At 40.1% G+C, this 16,354-nt stretch overlaps 1 long non-coding RNA gene across 1 annotated transcript in view; it reads right to left on the bottom strand.

The window, feature by feature from the left end:
* LOC125700882 (uncharacterized) overlaps positions 1-16,354 on the bottom strand; it is a 33,955-nt gene that overhangs the window by 9,409 nt on the left and 8,192 nt on the right. Inside the window, exon 2 of the long non-coding RNA XR_007380076.1 lies at positions 6,926-7,022. This is a non-coding gene — a long non-coding RNA (uncharacterized LOC125700882). The remainder of the gene's footprint in view (positions 1-6,925; positions 7,023-16,354) is intronic.

Genomic DNA, 16,354 nt, shown 5'->3' with positions numbered 1-16,354 from the left:
AATGGAGAAATCAGAGCACTTGCTCCAGAGCATGAAGTGTCAGGCTCATGGAGACCTTTATAAATCTTTTCTTGGTTTCTGTTTGCTATGGAGAGTTCCTTTCATGTTGGAAGACCTGTCAGGGATGAGAGGCACCTTCCAAACTCTGAGAAAAGGCAGCAGCTTGCCCTTCCAAAACAAGGTAACTGGGTGTAACAATCAGAAAGATCAATACGATGGAATGGAATAAAGGGAATAGTGCAGATGGAAAGACTTCACAAAGGAAAAAGCGCTCACCTGTCTCTGAAGATGGAGACTCCTAAGGAAAACTCCACAAGGGAGGGATCTCCAACCAGAGACCTTTCCCCAGGGGCAGTCAGCCCCCTAAACGAGGTCTAAGAGAGGTGCAGCCAGGCTCCACCCCTTCTGGTTACATAGAATTGCCTTCACCTGTGCACCCAGGGCTGACCGGGTCCTTTCCCCAGGTGCTCAATCAGTGGTTCAGGCCAGGACTTGACAGTTACCACACACTGGGGTAAGAAATCCAGCCACGACATCTGCTATAGCTAAGGACACAAAGAGGCACAACTTTGAAGTTTTCCTTGGAAGACAGGGCATATCACAAAGCAGTCCTTCAGCTCCTGGGGACCACGGAGTGCTCAGCACGGCCTGTATAACATCCACAAGGCCACCATGGTGGGTCTAAAAGAGAGGTGGGATCACAGACACAGATGCAAGAAGTCCTCGCAGAGAACATGAACTGGAATGAACAGAAACAAATGGCAGCTGGGTCAAGAGCTACCAAAACTAAGGCTTAAAAAGATGCTGTGACCAATTTGCTCTGATAACACCATAAATTGCCCCAAATAAATATTTTTAAGCTTATTGTGGAAAGTTTAAACTCAGAAAAAAAGATGATCAGAAGGATATAATTGGAATAGAGTAAAACAAACAGATAAGAAATCGTATGGAGTGTGATGAGGGATGAAGTAGGAGAACGAAAAAGGTCGGACGTTGGAGAAAGTAAATGAATACCTGCAGACATTTTTAAACATTACCTGAGAGAAAATTAAGGAGAACGTGCCTTTAGAAATTACAGTGAAGTGGTCGTAAAGAATCTGCTTGAGCATCCTGAATCTATGATGGGAACCTACAGCACACTGCAGCAGAGGAACCACCTGTTTGTGCAATGATGTTATCACTGAAGGCAGCACACCTACTGGCCCTTATCATTCACTCAGCCACACCCAAGCAGCCTGTTGTGCTGAGACTAAACCACACCACCCCTTGGCTTAGACTTCTTTCTATGGCATGAGACTATCTTTCAAACTTATGTTACACATTCATTTCCTCAACAGAAGTTATTTTCACACAGGTTTCAGGTAAAATATTCAAAAGAGATTTTATCATTTCATACAGACAAGAAAAAAAAAGGAATACAAACTCTTAAACATGATACTTTAGCCTGGCATGCAGAACTATTTGCTCCTAATCATCCATCCTGTCTTCCTTCCTTTCCTGGCTGTTATTCAGAACCTCTCCACAAAAGCCCAGAAGCATCAGCTGAGCAAGAGACTGCCCAGAGCTCCTTGCAGGGCCATCACCACAAACCACAGAACCAATCTCCCTGCAGTGATTCTCATGCATATACACACAAAACACCATATAACATTTCCAGTTTGAATCACCAACCCTCACACATTCAGCATCTAGTAAAGTACTATATTACATATTACACACAAAAAAGCAACCTTGTAATTGGAAGGGTTGGGGATTATTGAACTGATGGCCTGTACAAATTAGTTCGAGATTCAATAGATTAGGAAGCTTTCACAGGAAAACATGTCAGTGATCTTCCTGAGGTTAACTTCCGATAATAATCCTGCCTGCAGTGCTTTTCTTTCATACCTGTTTGACACTGCTGTTGTCTCTTCAGTCCAAGTCTTAAACTCATTTCTGAAATGAAAGAGAAACCCTGTTCTCTAGAATCAAAGAAAAACTGAGCACTACACCTCCTTAGCATCTGCTATATTGTTACAGTGATTCTGAATAATATTTCATGATTTCAGTTTCTGCTTAATAGAAGTTCTCTTTTCTTGTCACAAAATGTAGGAATAAAATTTTGTTCAGTATTCTAATAGCAGCACAAGTGTTCTAGATAAAAATACAAAATACTTGGAATAATAGTAGTAGCTAGGGGGATTGCATTTATGGGCTATTTGTTATTATGTTATGTGAATTGCAGGAAGCAACTCAAGTGAATATTTGTATTTGTGCAATGTTATTTGCTTTGTATATAGTGGCTCTGTAATGTCGGCATTTGTTCAGTCTTGGTATTTTACATGGCTTCCCAAGAGGAGAAGCAGTAGTGAAACCAATAAAGCTGGCAATAAAGTTGTATTAATAATGTATGCAGAGCTATAGATGTCTAGTTATATGACACAGTATTAAAGTGCAAATGCATTGCTTCTTTTCTTTTGTTTTTTTTTCAGATGAGCATGGATGACCAAAACAATGTTCTTATTTTTTTTTCAGTGAGAAGACATCTTCATAGCACTACATGCTAAGCTACTCTTGAAACATTTCCTAGTGCGCACACGCACACAAAAGCTGGTATTTGCAAAACTAAATTCAATCTAACAACATCTGTAAATTTGAAAGTGTATTACTTCTATTTATTATTTTTTAAGTTATGATGTTTGCTCTTCAGAGCAAACAGTAAAGACTGACACATTGCCATTTGAAACAGCAACACGGATACAAAACCTTGCAGAGATGGTAGCCAATTTTAGCTTCTTTTTTTGTGGGTGTGCGTGACATTGGTAAATGCTATTTTTTAGGCTCTTGTTCACAATAATCTGATCACCTGTTAGAGTGCTTTTAGGTCACTGCAGTGGATTACTGAAACACATTATATTCAGAGTTTACCTATCAAGGCAGTATGTGACTCGCAAGTAAACAAGAAGGAGGCAGTGTGGCCACTGTCAGGGGAGAAGTGGAATTTCACTTCAGGATTTTAAATTTCATCTTTCCGAGAGCATCTCTGGAATACATATTTGGTTAACTGGTACTTCTGAATTATTACTAACAGAGATAATAAGTATTTTAATTCTAAAGAGTAGTTATCATTCTTACCATTTGTTATTTAAACCATGGAGATCCCAAATCTTTTAGCAACCTTTTGAGTTTCTGGACTCAAAGGCAAAAAAAAGAAACGGAACAAGCAAAGCTTTCTTCTTTTCCTCTAGTGACGAAGGTACAGAGCAGAGGCACACGATAACCACGGACCCAAAGCAGCTGTGTGAAAATCAGATTAATTTTACAACTACAGATACCCCGTGCTTGCACGCTCCACTGAATTCCCAAAGTTGTTCTGACACTCACTACCCTGTGTTCCACCAGCTTGGAGAAACAGGTACCCAACTGAACACGTCCGTGGCATCAGAGAGCAGTGCTGAGACAAAGTAGTATTTTCCCAGCTTTTTCAAATTGAATTTTAATCGTGCATTGGAGGAGATAAAGGAAAAAAATAATGTTCCTGCTGCATTGATTCACGCCCTAGCATGCTTCCATTTTTCCAGAAAAGTTGTAAACAACACTGTCAGTATTCCAAGTCAAAGAGCCCTGTCCCAAATGAAGGGTGTGCTTTTGCTGTACTAAGTCTTAGTGCTTGGGTGGGCTTTGAATCACACCAGAACTGAAAACTCTGTAATTGCGTTGTCTTTGTCATCTTCCAAGAAAAAACAAAGTCATCTTGTCCTCCCTCATCTCTTCCACTTTCTACACCTGTCTCAATTCTCATTCACAAATCTTCACAAATCTTTTCATACTGGAACGTGTACTCCTTCCTACAAGAAAGTCTCATGCCTGTTTTGACTTCTATAAGTAATACCCAAATCTGTGTATTGGCTTAGGCTCAGTGTTACAGAAGTAGTTATTCTGTTGTGCTAGATGGAACAGTTTCTAAGTGAGGATATCAAACGTGATACATAGTCATTTAACTTCGCTGCTGAAATGAATGTGATGAATAGCAGGTTTCCTTTCTTCAGGCATTAGAAGTGTTCGTTGTTTATTCCACCAAGTAAGATTGAAATTACTGTATTCATACTGTCCTCCAAAAATTTAGCATGTATTAGACATCCCCCTCCCACCCTTGTTATGAAGCACAAGGAATGACAACTCCCCCTACACCCTCTGCATGATTGCTGTGCAGTATAATTTTTGAGAGGTTAGAATCTTTACCTGCTGCTGTCAAACAGGAGAACTGGGGAGCATGCAGATAAAAAGAATACAGGAAATCAAAGTGACTGTGATTTAAAATATATTCTTCAAAAAAAAAAAAAAAAAAAAAAAAAAAAGAAAGAATGAAAGAAAGAAAGAAAAAGATCTGACTTCATCTTTGGGAATGACAGAGTGTGATTTTCTTATTTTTGCAGAAAGAACTACATACATCAAGGGAGAGCAATACTCACCTGAGAATTTTGTATAGATATATCTTTGAAGAAGGAGCTTCCAGCACACATTCTACAATTACCAGGGGACACACCAGTAGTCTTTCACAGGAGGAGGTAAAAAGAGTTATAAGCAGAAAAAGTCAAGTAGTTTGGAGAACAGAAACAAATCAAGACAAGAACAACAAAAACAATAAAACAACACCAAAAAAAAAAAAAAAAAGACAAAAGAACCTGTTCAATTTTTTAAAAAGCTTCAATCTATTCAATTCTTGTTGGCAAGATCACTGAAAATGTGTGCCTCCCTGCAGTGAAAGATGGACCCCTGAAGAATTAAATGTTCATGTTGGATGAAGAGACAAGTTTTCAGCCTCTCTAGAGCTCAGCACTCTGACATACAGAGTAAGGCTAGAAAATTGCTCAGTCCCACAAATACCAGAATACTCCAATTTAACAAAAAACTTATGCCTAGAAAAAGGAAAACATACTGGATCTTTGCAATATGATAACATTTGGATGAAAGTGCATGCTGATAGCTAGAACTGAATCTGGTCCACCTGTAAGCACGTAAAATACTTAGCTACCTCTCCCATCCTGATTGAGATAATTTGAAACTTACCACATACGTTAGCATAAAAGAGAATAAGTAACTGAGAAGGTGATGGCAACACGAGGAGATGCATTAAACATGTGAAATGAAGCTCTAAATAAATATAAAAGAAGCTGCAACAACAATAAAATCAAATCTAAGCTGACCTACAGGAAAAACAATGAAGCAAGACCTTGAGGCTTCTCCCAGCTTCTGCTGTCTCTTTTTGAACAGATCAAGTCATTTCTCTTTACTTTTACTTTCCCCCAGCCTTTGTCCATTCTGTCTAGTTGGCCTGTAAACATCTTCAGGTTGGGCCTTTTTTTTTTTTTTTTTTTTTTTTTTTTTTAAAATAAATCAAGCTCAATCTCTACCAGTTCTTCTGGGCAGCCTGACACAAAAACATGAATACCTGCAGTATCATTGAAAACTAACAAATATCTGTATTAGAGGTGTCTTGATTTCTATGAACATAAGAATGCCTGCAGAGGGTCAGACCAAAGCCCAGTGCAGTCTCCAGCTGCCAAAAGCAATTGTCCAAGAAAAGGCATAAGCATAGGGTGCATATGTAGGGATGTTTCTCTGAAGGCTCTCCAGAAGTTTTAAACCCTCGAGAGGATATTATTTTCTACTTTTCTATTAGGAGCTCCATGTCAGCACTGGTGACTTCATGTAACCCAGACTTGTATGTAAACTGCTTTTCTGTCACTTTATATCTTCCCTATAATTCCTTCATTCTGAATAAATAGGATTTTCCTTTATGGAAGATGGTTAACCTTGTGCTGAACTAAAAATCAGAATTGCAGTTAATTACCAGGATCTGCAATCTAGACATTTTATATGGAGAAAATTGAAGTACAAAGAAATTACTTAGGCCAAAACAGAAAATGTAATCAGACTTCGGCGGAGTTCAAAACATTAAATCTCTTATTGTAATTGCAAAACATATTCCAGAACAAACCAATCATCAGACAACAAAAGGAAATAGAAAAGGTATTAAGGATTACATATACAGTACAGCATTTGGCAAGCTATATTTTAAAACTTTATGAAGCCATTAACACTTCTACTAATAGACCACCAATTTATTTTTTAGTAAGTCAAATATATGGCAGATATAGAGAAAATATTTCTTAATCGCTTTGGAAAAGGGGACATAAAAACGCCTGAGAAACACGTGTGTTATTTGAATAATAAAAGTGATGCTATCATAGAGTGTACTGCTAAACAACATACAGAAAGGAATTCTTCATCAGAGAGAGGCACTACTACCCTACTCTTCTCTGTACATCCATCATTTCTTTTTGCAACTGCCTCATCAAGACCAATAAACAATGGCCGGAGTTCACACCAGCTGCTTTTATACGAGCATGTTTTGGCATCAAGCAGACTGTACCCCAAAAGTTTGGGCAGATGCCTGGTCAGTCATTTTCACCATATACAAGAGCAAACTTCTATGTACATATCCAACCTAGGCACCCGTGCCAGCATAAACAGCTGATTAGAACATAGATCACACAGACATCATAGCACTGTTTCTCTACTTGGAAACACTGCTATATTACCTAGAAAACACTGAAATCCTCTCAGACATTGTCACAAATGTAGCGTGACCCGCTTACTTACCACAGTGTCCAGACAGCCTGTTTGCAAGTTGAAAAGCAGACACAAATGGTACTCTAAAGGCCCAAGAACAACGTCAAAATGTACTGGGAAATGATCTTAAAAGATTTAAAATTTTGACAACTAACATCAGCATTACCTGCTTTTAACTGGGCTTTGATCCTGCAAAATATACAGGATGACATATGCACTCTTTTACAAGTGCTTTAGCTCTGTTTGCAAAAAATAAGTCCCAAAAATACATTCAGAATTGTATTGCCAGGTGAACTAATCCTTAACTTACATTGCCGCTGTTCAGATTCCTCCGTTGCTTGAAGCATCCTGCAATGTCTTTCTCCACTCATGGTATTAACTCCGCTGATAATGCTTTAACTTCACACCTGTGGGGAGAAGAGAGATGAGGTCGTTAGCCAAAACTTGCAAGCCTGGAAGAACACACTCCCCTCACTCTGTACCTCTGCAGGTTGCTCACTGCAACCAAGTGAAAACACTCTTTAATTGATTCGGCATCGTGCTTTTTGCAGAGCAGCGAGCTCAGAGCAGCGCCAGATGTTGACAAGCTGTCAGGTCAGCCCACTCCCCCATTCTGCAAAGGTACCCACATGCATCTAACAACCCCATCCAGCACAGAAAGAGAAAACAAGGCCCTTCCAAATCTATGAAAAGAAAGCGAAAATTTCTCTCTCTGAACAACATCCATGTCAGACAGTACTCACTAGAGCTGCCAACAGAAACTATGCTGTACTGGGCTATTTGGGACAGCTCAAAAAAAATCGGTGACTGACTTTAGTAAAGTTGTGGATTTTTTTGGCACTCCTACGACGAATAGTGAAATAGCACTGTGCCTCTGGAAGCAGCTTTTTCCTTGGTGTCTTGTGTTAGTCTGCGGGCTTTTACAGATAAACAAATGCCAACACTAGAGCAAAGCCCTTACACTATTGATTTCCAGAGAAGCTAAGGTGAAGAGGACTGCTGCAGCCAAAGTCACCCAAGACTGCCCTAAAAAACACCTGAAATACCTTTTAAAAGCTTATGATATAATGGAGCAACAGCCTTTATCCTTAATGTTTTCTCTTTTTTCTTTTTAATGAATTTAATGGTTTTAGCAAGCTTTCGGAAACGTGAAGTTAATTCTTTTGAAAAGGAAACATGTATTAAAAAAAAAAGTACACATCTGTTTCTCTACAGATAGTCTGAAGGTTTCAGAGCAAATCCATCCCACGCCACCAGCTCACTGCTTTCTCTTTTCTCCAGCCCAGCAGTGGGAACTCTCAGACTGTGAGGAAGATGCTTTCCTCTATTCGCTACCTCATCCTCCTGGAGATTTCCCTAGGACAGAAGACCTACATTTAACAAGCACCTTTCTGAAGCGGCAGCCAGTGCCAGGTGGTTACTGGAGCCCCTGGAGCAGTACGGGATACCCATATTTAAGCAAAGGAGCCCTTCCTGCAGCCTCCTTCTGCTCACTGCCTTTCTCCCAGGCCTCTCCAGGCTCTGCTGCTCTCTCTGCTCAGTGAAGGAAGAAACTTTTCCCTCCTGCCACCAAGCAGCCCCAAGCAAGCCTCCCCCTCTCCAGCCCACCTGGCTACGTCCTTCAGGCAAATACACCCTATTGCAGAAGTTTTATTTTTTAATATAAAAGAGCACACAAATAAAACCCAAACCCCCAAATCCTACTGCCCTGATCACTTGGACTTTGATTTAATAGACACTAGAGAATTAAATCTCAGTGTAAGCCATGAAAATGACAAAACAGAGAATGTTAAATAGTAAGCACAGGCATTCCTCTGAGGTGCAGCAAGGTGGGACAAAACTACAATGGTTATCGTTGCTGAGAGCCTGATGCAATTCTGAGCTTTCCTGGTGAAACTCAAACCTGCAATAAATATACCTCTTTCCTTACAATGTGTCAGATTTTCCTTGCTGCACTATTGTTAAGACATATGTAGTAAAAACAACAACAAAAGAAAAATGGTATATAAATAGATGTATCTATACACAGCATACCAGAAATCCTCTACAATTTAATGATACTGTTGGCAGATATAAGGCAAGAAATACTGCTTAGCTATTCCTTTCTCAACTTTTTAAATAATTCAGTTCAAATAATATTCTTACACTTCAGACCCATTGTAAACTTACACAAAAAAACAATAAACAAGAATAACTTTAATCAAGCTGGTCACTTCCTTTTGAAAAAGCACAGAGATACACACACATTAAAAAAAAAAAAAGAATTTAGCACTTATAGCTTTCTATTGGAAATCACACATCCAGGTTTCACCAGTGATGAACTGGGCACCTGGTTTTGCAAAAGGCCGGATGCAAACACAGGCAGAACTCGTCTCTGATGTGGCTAAAATGCTCTCCAAAAGTCGTGAGAACAACAGTACTGACCAAATGTCCTCCACTTGGGACCAGCTTCCTACACAGCCACTATCCTAATGATACGATTGCCCATGACACATGCAGGGCATCTGGCCATGATGCTTTGTGGTCTCTGCTCAATGGGAGGCAGTGAGCTCCCATGCCACCCTCCTCTTGGGAGCGGCCTTCTCAGAACTTCCACCTCTAGCCTGTCCTGAGCAAGATTTTCTGGCAAAAAAAAAACAACAAACCCTGCATCATCACATCCTGCTAAGAAGGATGCCTCCACAATACTGTATCACTTCACGTCACAACACCAATAGCTTCCAATGATATGAATGCCTTGTATTTACAAAACACACCCAACACATCGGTGGCCAAGCTGCCACAGAGGGATGCCGCAGATACCGGGGCTGAGTGGAGTGCAAATACATGCCACCTTTTCAATGGCTAAGATAGCATTCCTCTAAAATATTATAATGCAAAATTTGAATCTTGCCATGACTTGAAAAAACACTGTGAAATCTTCACCTTCACGAGCCTTGTGCTACCTCATTCAATTTAGCATATTCTTCCCTCTATTGAACTATCAATGACATCTTATGCAACAATCCTATAAAATAGGATGGCAGAATCTGCGGCTATGAACATAAAGCAGAGGCACGATTTTCTTTGGAGCAACTTAATCATTTTTCTCCCTCTTGTTCCATGGGCTTTCTGCTTTTGCTCCCCTCAGCAAGTTTGCGGTGGAGGGGGCACTGAACTGCATGACCTTATAAAATTAGCTACTGCACTGCTCCAAATGTAAACTCTGTTCTCTCTGCGGAGCGATCAAAGACACTTTCTTTTTCATCAAAACCTAACATGTTAACTAAACCACCATGACAAATTCTGTACTACTGCAGTCAAATCTAAATGGCTGTTCAGTGATGCACAACAACCCCTTGATATCTTCTTTTAAATTCTAGCCTGCTTTGTCTCTCTAACACAACCAGTTACAATTATATTTTTCATTCCTTCCGCATCCCTTCCAACCACCTGCGGTCAAAGCCTGCTTCTCATCCAATCAGTCCTGCTCTGTACCTGCCGGTGCGGAGATGACCTGCAGTAAATGGATAACACCACCACCTGCTACCTGATCCTTGTGCCGAGTACTCTAGCAGGGTTTCTAAGAGCCCAAGTATGTCAGCAATTGGGAACTGCCTTTGGAAACATATAGAAATAAAACATGTGAGGAACCTTTTGTGCTTTAATTTTGGTCATTACAGACCTAGATTTTCTGACTCAGCACTTTAGTTACCTTTAGCCTAGATAGGATGTCGCCACAGTTTGCAATTAGGATCAAATGTACTGATATTACAGAAAGTAGCCCATAATATTTTCCAACAGAGCTCTTCGACAGAAGTCTGATACTGGATTGACCGGACTGATGTGAAGTAAAGAAAAGCAGAAAAGCAGCAAAGGCAACTCTAGCACAGCTCCTGTTCATGCTGTGGATTAAATGAGCCAATCAGTAAATGAGAACTGCTGCCTTTAATGACCTTGAACCCAAACTGAAAGCAATTGTTTGAAGTGCCCTACTGCTATAGCACAGTTGTGGTTTCCAGGGCTACTCAGATCCATTCATTGTTTTCAACTACCCAAGAAAATAATGGCAATACATATCTTACTCAATTTTCAACTTCTTCCTTTCCTTATGGTTATGCATATCTTACCACTATCCACAGATGCTGTTTCTCCAGAAATTTACATCTGTAATTTAGCCTTTCCTAGTTTACAGAGAAAACTGAACAATAAAGAACAACCTGGGTGATGCTGGATGGTACTTCTCACCGTTTTTATTTTATTTTTTTGTTTTTAGCTCCACCTGCACAGCCTTACTTCCAATCAAAAAAAAAAAAAAAAAAAAAAAACCAAAACTTAAACCAGGCCTGCTGAAGTGGATATGGGGACCAACAGATCACTGAATTTTTACATCTTTCACCTCTAAGATGACAGCAGCATTAACTTAGAAAACTCTTGCATCAGACTCATCACAGAACAGGAGAACGACTGATGCATGCAGAACAAAGCATAACTCCACCACAAGCCCAGTTCCTTCAAGAGCAGAAGTTACAGCAAAGGGAAGACGCAGCTCTGTTCTTATCAAGTGATTTGTTCTCCTCCAAGCACAGTGGAAGGAAAACAAAAGGAAAAGGACAAGCAGGTGAGCTCTGGCCTCTCATTGCCTGCCCCGTCTCAGGGCATATCCTTTTGGATATCAACCACTTCAGCACAAATTTGGGTTTCCAATATTTCATTATCTGATTGCCATTTTTTCTTCCCAAAGAATAAGAACCAAAGAAATCCTTTAGAAAAACAAAACCAAGAGCAACCAACCAGCTCCTCAACTACAAGGAAACAAATACAGCTTACACTGTCTTATCTTTTGGATACAGTCCTGAGCAGTACGAGATGAAGTTAAGCAGAAGTATTTGGACATTACTGCATTATATGTCAACTGCAAATGTTAGCAGCATACAGGCTTTTACCTGATTTACAGCTTCCACAGAAGGTTCTGTTTGTACTTCTCTCATAACATTTAAATATATTAAAAACGAAAACAAAAACAAAGTACCCTCTAACACATATTCCCCAATGCACATTTGCAAGCAAAGCTCTATGTTTGTCTCAAATCCAGCATGACTCACATTACAGAGCAAGAAGAGTAAGATGATTAAATAGACTGGCTCGCCCAGCTTGTTTTTACACATCAATAAATAACCTCAACACAACAGAAATAGAGATGTGGTTTTCCGTTTGGAGTTAATTCAAACACTGGCTCCTCTTCAGACCTTCCACACTCTGTAAAATAGAGCTGGGTGAATAATTCATTATGAATTATTCATTCAATTAATTTAATTTCTTCTGCTCACTAATTAACTATCTTGACTTTTTTGAATGTTTTCATTATCTGAAAATTATTTACTCAACAGTTTCTATGAATAACTCCTTTCCTCTAGATTGTTCACAAGCAGATTACTGCAAGAAATCAAAATTGTAAATTCAAGCTGTGCTGAATAGTTTTAATTAGATACACAAGTCACATGGCATTTTTCGGGTTCCTTTTTGGATATATTAAAAAACAACAACAACAACAACAAGACTCCCACATATCTCCTGCAAAAAAAACTATTCCAAGACAGAAATTTATTTGCCATGAAAACTTTTTAGGTCACCCCAGATTTAATGCCTCCTATTTATTTCCATGGAAACTACAATACACACAAAAAGCACTATAACACTAGTAGATAGAGCAAATTCTCAGCTACAAAACACTAATTTTCTCCTCTATTAGCTATGCATTTTTGCCAACAATCAACTAGAGCCTGTGTGCTGCACTTATAAGTATTTGCACCAGTGGAGGTGACTGTCACCGTCACCACTGCTGAAATGCACCACCTACCACCTCACTGTGCTGACAGCCAACGTTTGGTCTCCATCAGTGTCCAGCAAGTGTTGACGCATGTCAATAGGTGCCATTTTTCCTGCATAGATGAATTCAGTGACACACCTTTTCTTCATCTCCATTTCCATGTCAGATGCCATTCTGTCAGAGTGCCCTCTGCTGCCATTTGTTGCACCAAAATGTAATAGAACATTGGTGGGAAGATCCAACCTCTGCAGTCATCCTCCCAGCATCCATCTCTGACGTCACGTGCAAACATCATCACATAGGAGGCACTACTTCTGAAGCAGCCCTCAACATAGATACTTACAGAGATAAACAAGAAGACCAAGTAGAGCAAGTTTTGTTTTCTGATCTGCAAACAATACAGCACTATGCAGCAGTGCCCAGGCAGGTCACCTGCTCCGTGCCCCCATTCTCCCTATGGACACAGGCACAGACATGCTGCCATGCCTCACTCAATTGAAACAATGGCAACAGGCATCGAGGACAAAGGAAGCAGCTGCAAACTCTACCTCACATCTATTTTTCACCATTGAATGTATTTGCTTACAAGAACAAATAGTTAACTCACCTCAACACACATGATAATTATTTGGATTTAGGTCCCCAAGCGCCCATCTGACCTTGCCCTTCAGTACACTACAGAATCCAAAGAAGACAACTGATGGGCTCTGTGTAACAGAAGGCTACAGATGTAAGCTTTGCTGAGCAAAATTCTTCATGTACATTACAAATGAAATTCTCTTCAAAGCATTTTTCAGACAGTGCATGTTACACATAGATAAAACATGATTTTTGTTTAAATCATTCCCACCTCTCGGATCTAACAATTTATTTTACGTAAAGCTAGCATCCTATAGTATTTTCTTTCAGATAAAACAGATTTTTTGTAATACCACATATGTCCATATGTATTAAAATCCTTGGAGACTTACTTAAACATTTACAGATTAATTTTATTTTTCTACTCACAAAAACAATTTTAACTCATTTCTTGACTGCTGGAACTCCACTTGTTAAGTCTCTAGCATATGCATTACAGCAAGCAGATGAAACTTTTGGTGACAACATGCATAATGAAGAGACCCCGTTCTTTACAGAGGAGGCTAATTAATCATTAGGTGAGTGCTAGTAAATTTTCTGAATCACCAAGTTTCTGACAGACACGCTGTTAAGCCAGCAAAATGCCCACAGATGTTACTTGCCCATCAGAGGGGAACATATTCTCTTGAGGGCTCTGAGCATCTTGTCACCAGTTATTTATTTATTTCTGAAAGAAATGAAAAATTAGCAAACCCATGTAATGATTAATGTATATGTGCAAGTAAATAATAATAGCATGAAGCCTATTAATAATTAAAACTAGTGCTAGATTTTAAGATACTAAAGCAGAAATGTGAATTGCTTTCCAGCGGCTCTGAAACGCAAGTTGATAGATCTCCTGCACAGCCTCCCTAATAGATTAAGCATAACTTAATTCAGAGAAAATGAACCTACATTCACAGCAGGGTTCTGACTCGCTTTACTTTCTCCCTATGCCTTTTAGTGCTTTACCAGGGCGGCCTCCACACAAAGCCTCCATCTCCAGGTTCATTGACCTGCGGCAATCCCTGCCCCAGGATGTAAGAGTTGGAGCGGTGGGACAGCCGTGTCCCAAAGCCACCCCTTGCCTACACGTGGGGACTGGAGGAAGTCCTGCAGGGCCTCCCCCAAGCAGGGCTCACTGCTCCCCAGAGAGCCTGACTTAATCATCCTGGATAGGTTGAGGTACCGCACAAACCCAAAGGCAGATCGGACCAAATCAACCAGCCTGCGCGCTACATCAGACACTGGAATCCTGCACTGTGAGAATGCACTATCCAGCAACAACTCAGATCTGCAGATTAATTTAAATTCTCATTCTCCCTCACATATTTTATAAGGATGGTTTCAGAAAAGCAAAGAGTATTTTTTGAAGTATTTCTGTAATTACACAGATGCTTTTCAGGTGCATAATTTCAGGCAAGACCTCTGCAGAAGATTCATGCCTGAAACCTCTCGTCCTTAGCTAAACGTTTTCCTTTCAACTAACTTCAAGCTTTTTTCCCCCCTGCCATTATAAAAAATATTAGGTGCAAGCATAGAAGGAAACTACTGTTTCTTTTATTACTCCTCCTTCCCTCCACAGATATTAATTACATTACAGTTCATTAACTGAGCTCATTAAACCACAGTACAGGTAGGAAATCGGTAATTGGCTAGGTACAATTATTACATTAATTTAATTATCTCTTTTGTGCTTTTATCAAAAAGGTGACCTCTGTGGGTTTTGGAATAGGTTTCATTCTGGTCCTTGCTGAGCTGCAGGCAGCAACGGAGCTGTGATTGTCGGGAGAAGGGAACACCACATGAGAACTGCTGCTGGTGTGGGGCAGCTTGAGGGAAAAGAGCAACCACATCCAGACAGCTGTCACACAGAATTCTGAATTTCAGTACGACTGTGCTCCTCCTCACTTATCTGAATGCCTCTGGTGCCTTAGCTATGTGACTGGCAGAACACAAGCAAGTGGAAGCACACAGCTCCTCTGAGCGGCCTGATGCTCAAGGCAGGCCTAGGCTCTGGGGGAGCCATGTTCAGAACACCAGAGAGAGAAGCTTTACGTTGGGATTCCTTTACCTGAACAATCAGAATGCATGGTTTCTGAGAATAGCACACAGATGAACGTCATCGATGGGAAGCAGCTCTGAGGATACTTCTAATTAAAGCAGCAATCAGTAGGGTGGGAAAGCATAGCCCAGTTCCCAATTATAATGTGTGCCACCTCCTGCTGTCCGAGCTGGGCACAGCAACACAAGAAAGGACTGGGCCAAGTGGTGGGCAAGATCCAAACTGCCTTCCGGGGGTTCACTTGTGAGCTTTGTAGGAAAATGCATTCATGTCATCTACAAGAAAGTTTGTTTCTCAAAGAATCTTTTACCAAAATTAAACGCAGGCAGATACATTTCACTTATGTAAAAATGAGAGATTTTCAGTGGAAAATTTATCTATTCCCATTTAATCCTTGTCTTGATTTTGAAGAGCTTTCTTTTCAAAAATATAATATCTGTGACTGTTCTGAAGCTTAACGTTTTAGTTGGTATTACAGACACACACCTCACATTGATAAAATCCATGTTTATGTACTTGCTTCAGCATTATGTAACTGCCCAGCACAAACAGCACAAACAATACCTGTCTGTGCAATTACACAAGGAACGGAGCTGGGATTATAAATTACCTCCAGACAAATACGAGGCACAAAACATAAGCTTGTCAAGTCAACTGGAGCAAATTGGTATTGTGCTGGAACAAACTGGAGAACTAACAAGCAATACAGATGAAATCATGGACAGCTGAAGCAGATCCACAGTTTATCTTCCAGAGTCAGTTAATGTCAATGTCAGTAAAATTTGCACAAGCAACAAGCCCTCAGCCTCAGCTCTGCGATGGCTGACATTTCTCTTCCTTAAAATTGGCAGTGTGAGCTGCGGAACCTAAATTTAACCTCTGGAGAATATGCCACATGACATCTGTGTTCTTTACATGTTCAGCTTAGGACTTTGAAAGCTAATTTATCCATGCAGCACCTCAATGAGTGACTCACCTAGCAACTACTGAACTTCTGTCACTTGTTGGCTTCTGTCGGCTGAGTTCTCTTGGGAACTCATTCTTTAATAATGACTATCTTAGACCCCTGTGGATGACACTAATGAGCATTTGAAAACGCCAAAAACCTAATGGTGTTCACAGATTTTTGAAGAAAAACACACCTATTAGAAGTGGCTATTGCTCCAGTAGATTTTTGCAGCAAATTATGCCTGGCTATTTTATTAGATTTGTATTCAATTCTCACATATGAAATGCAACCATTTAAG

The sequence above is a fragment of the Lagopus muta genome, chromosome 15 (assembly GCF_023343835.1).
Source record: "Lagopus muta isolate bLagMut1 chromosome 15, bLagMut1 primary, whole genome shotgun sequence".
NCBI lineage: Eukaryota > Metazoa > Chordata > Aves > Galliformes > Phasianidae > Lagopus > Lagopus muta.
Note: the sequence above shows the minus strand (reverse complement) of the source record. Positions and strands in the feature narration are given on the sequence as shown.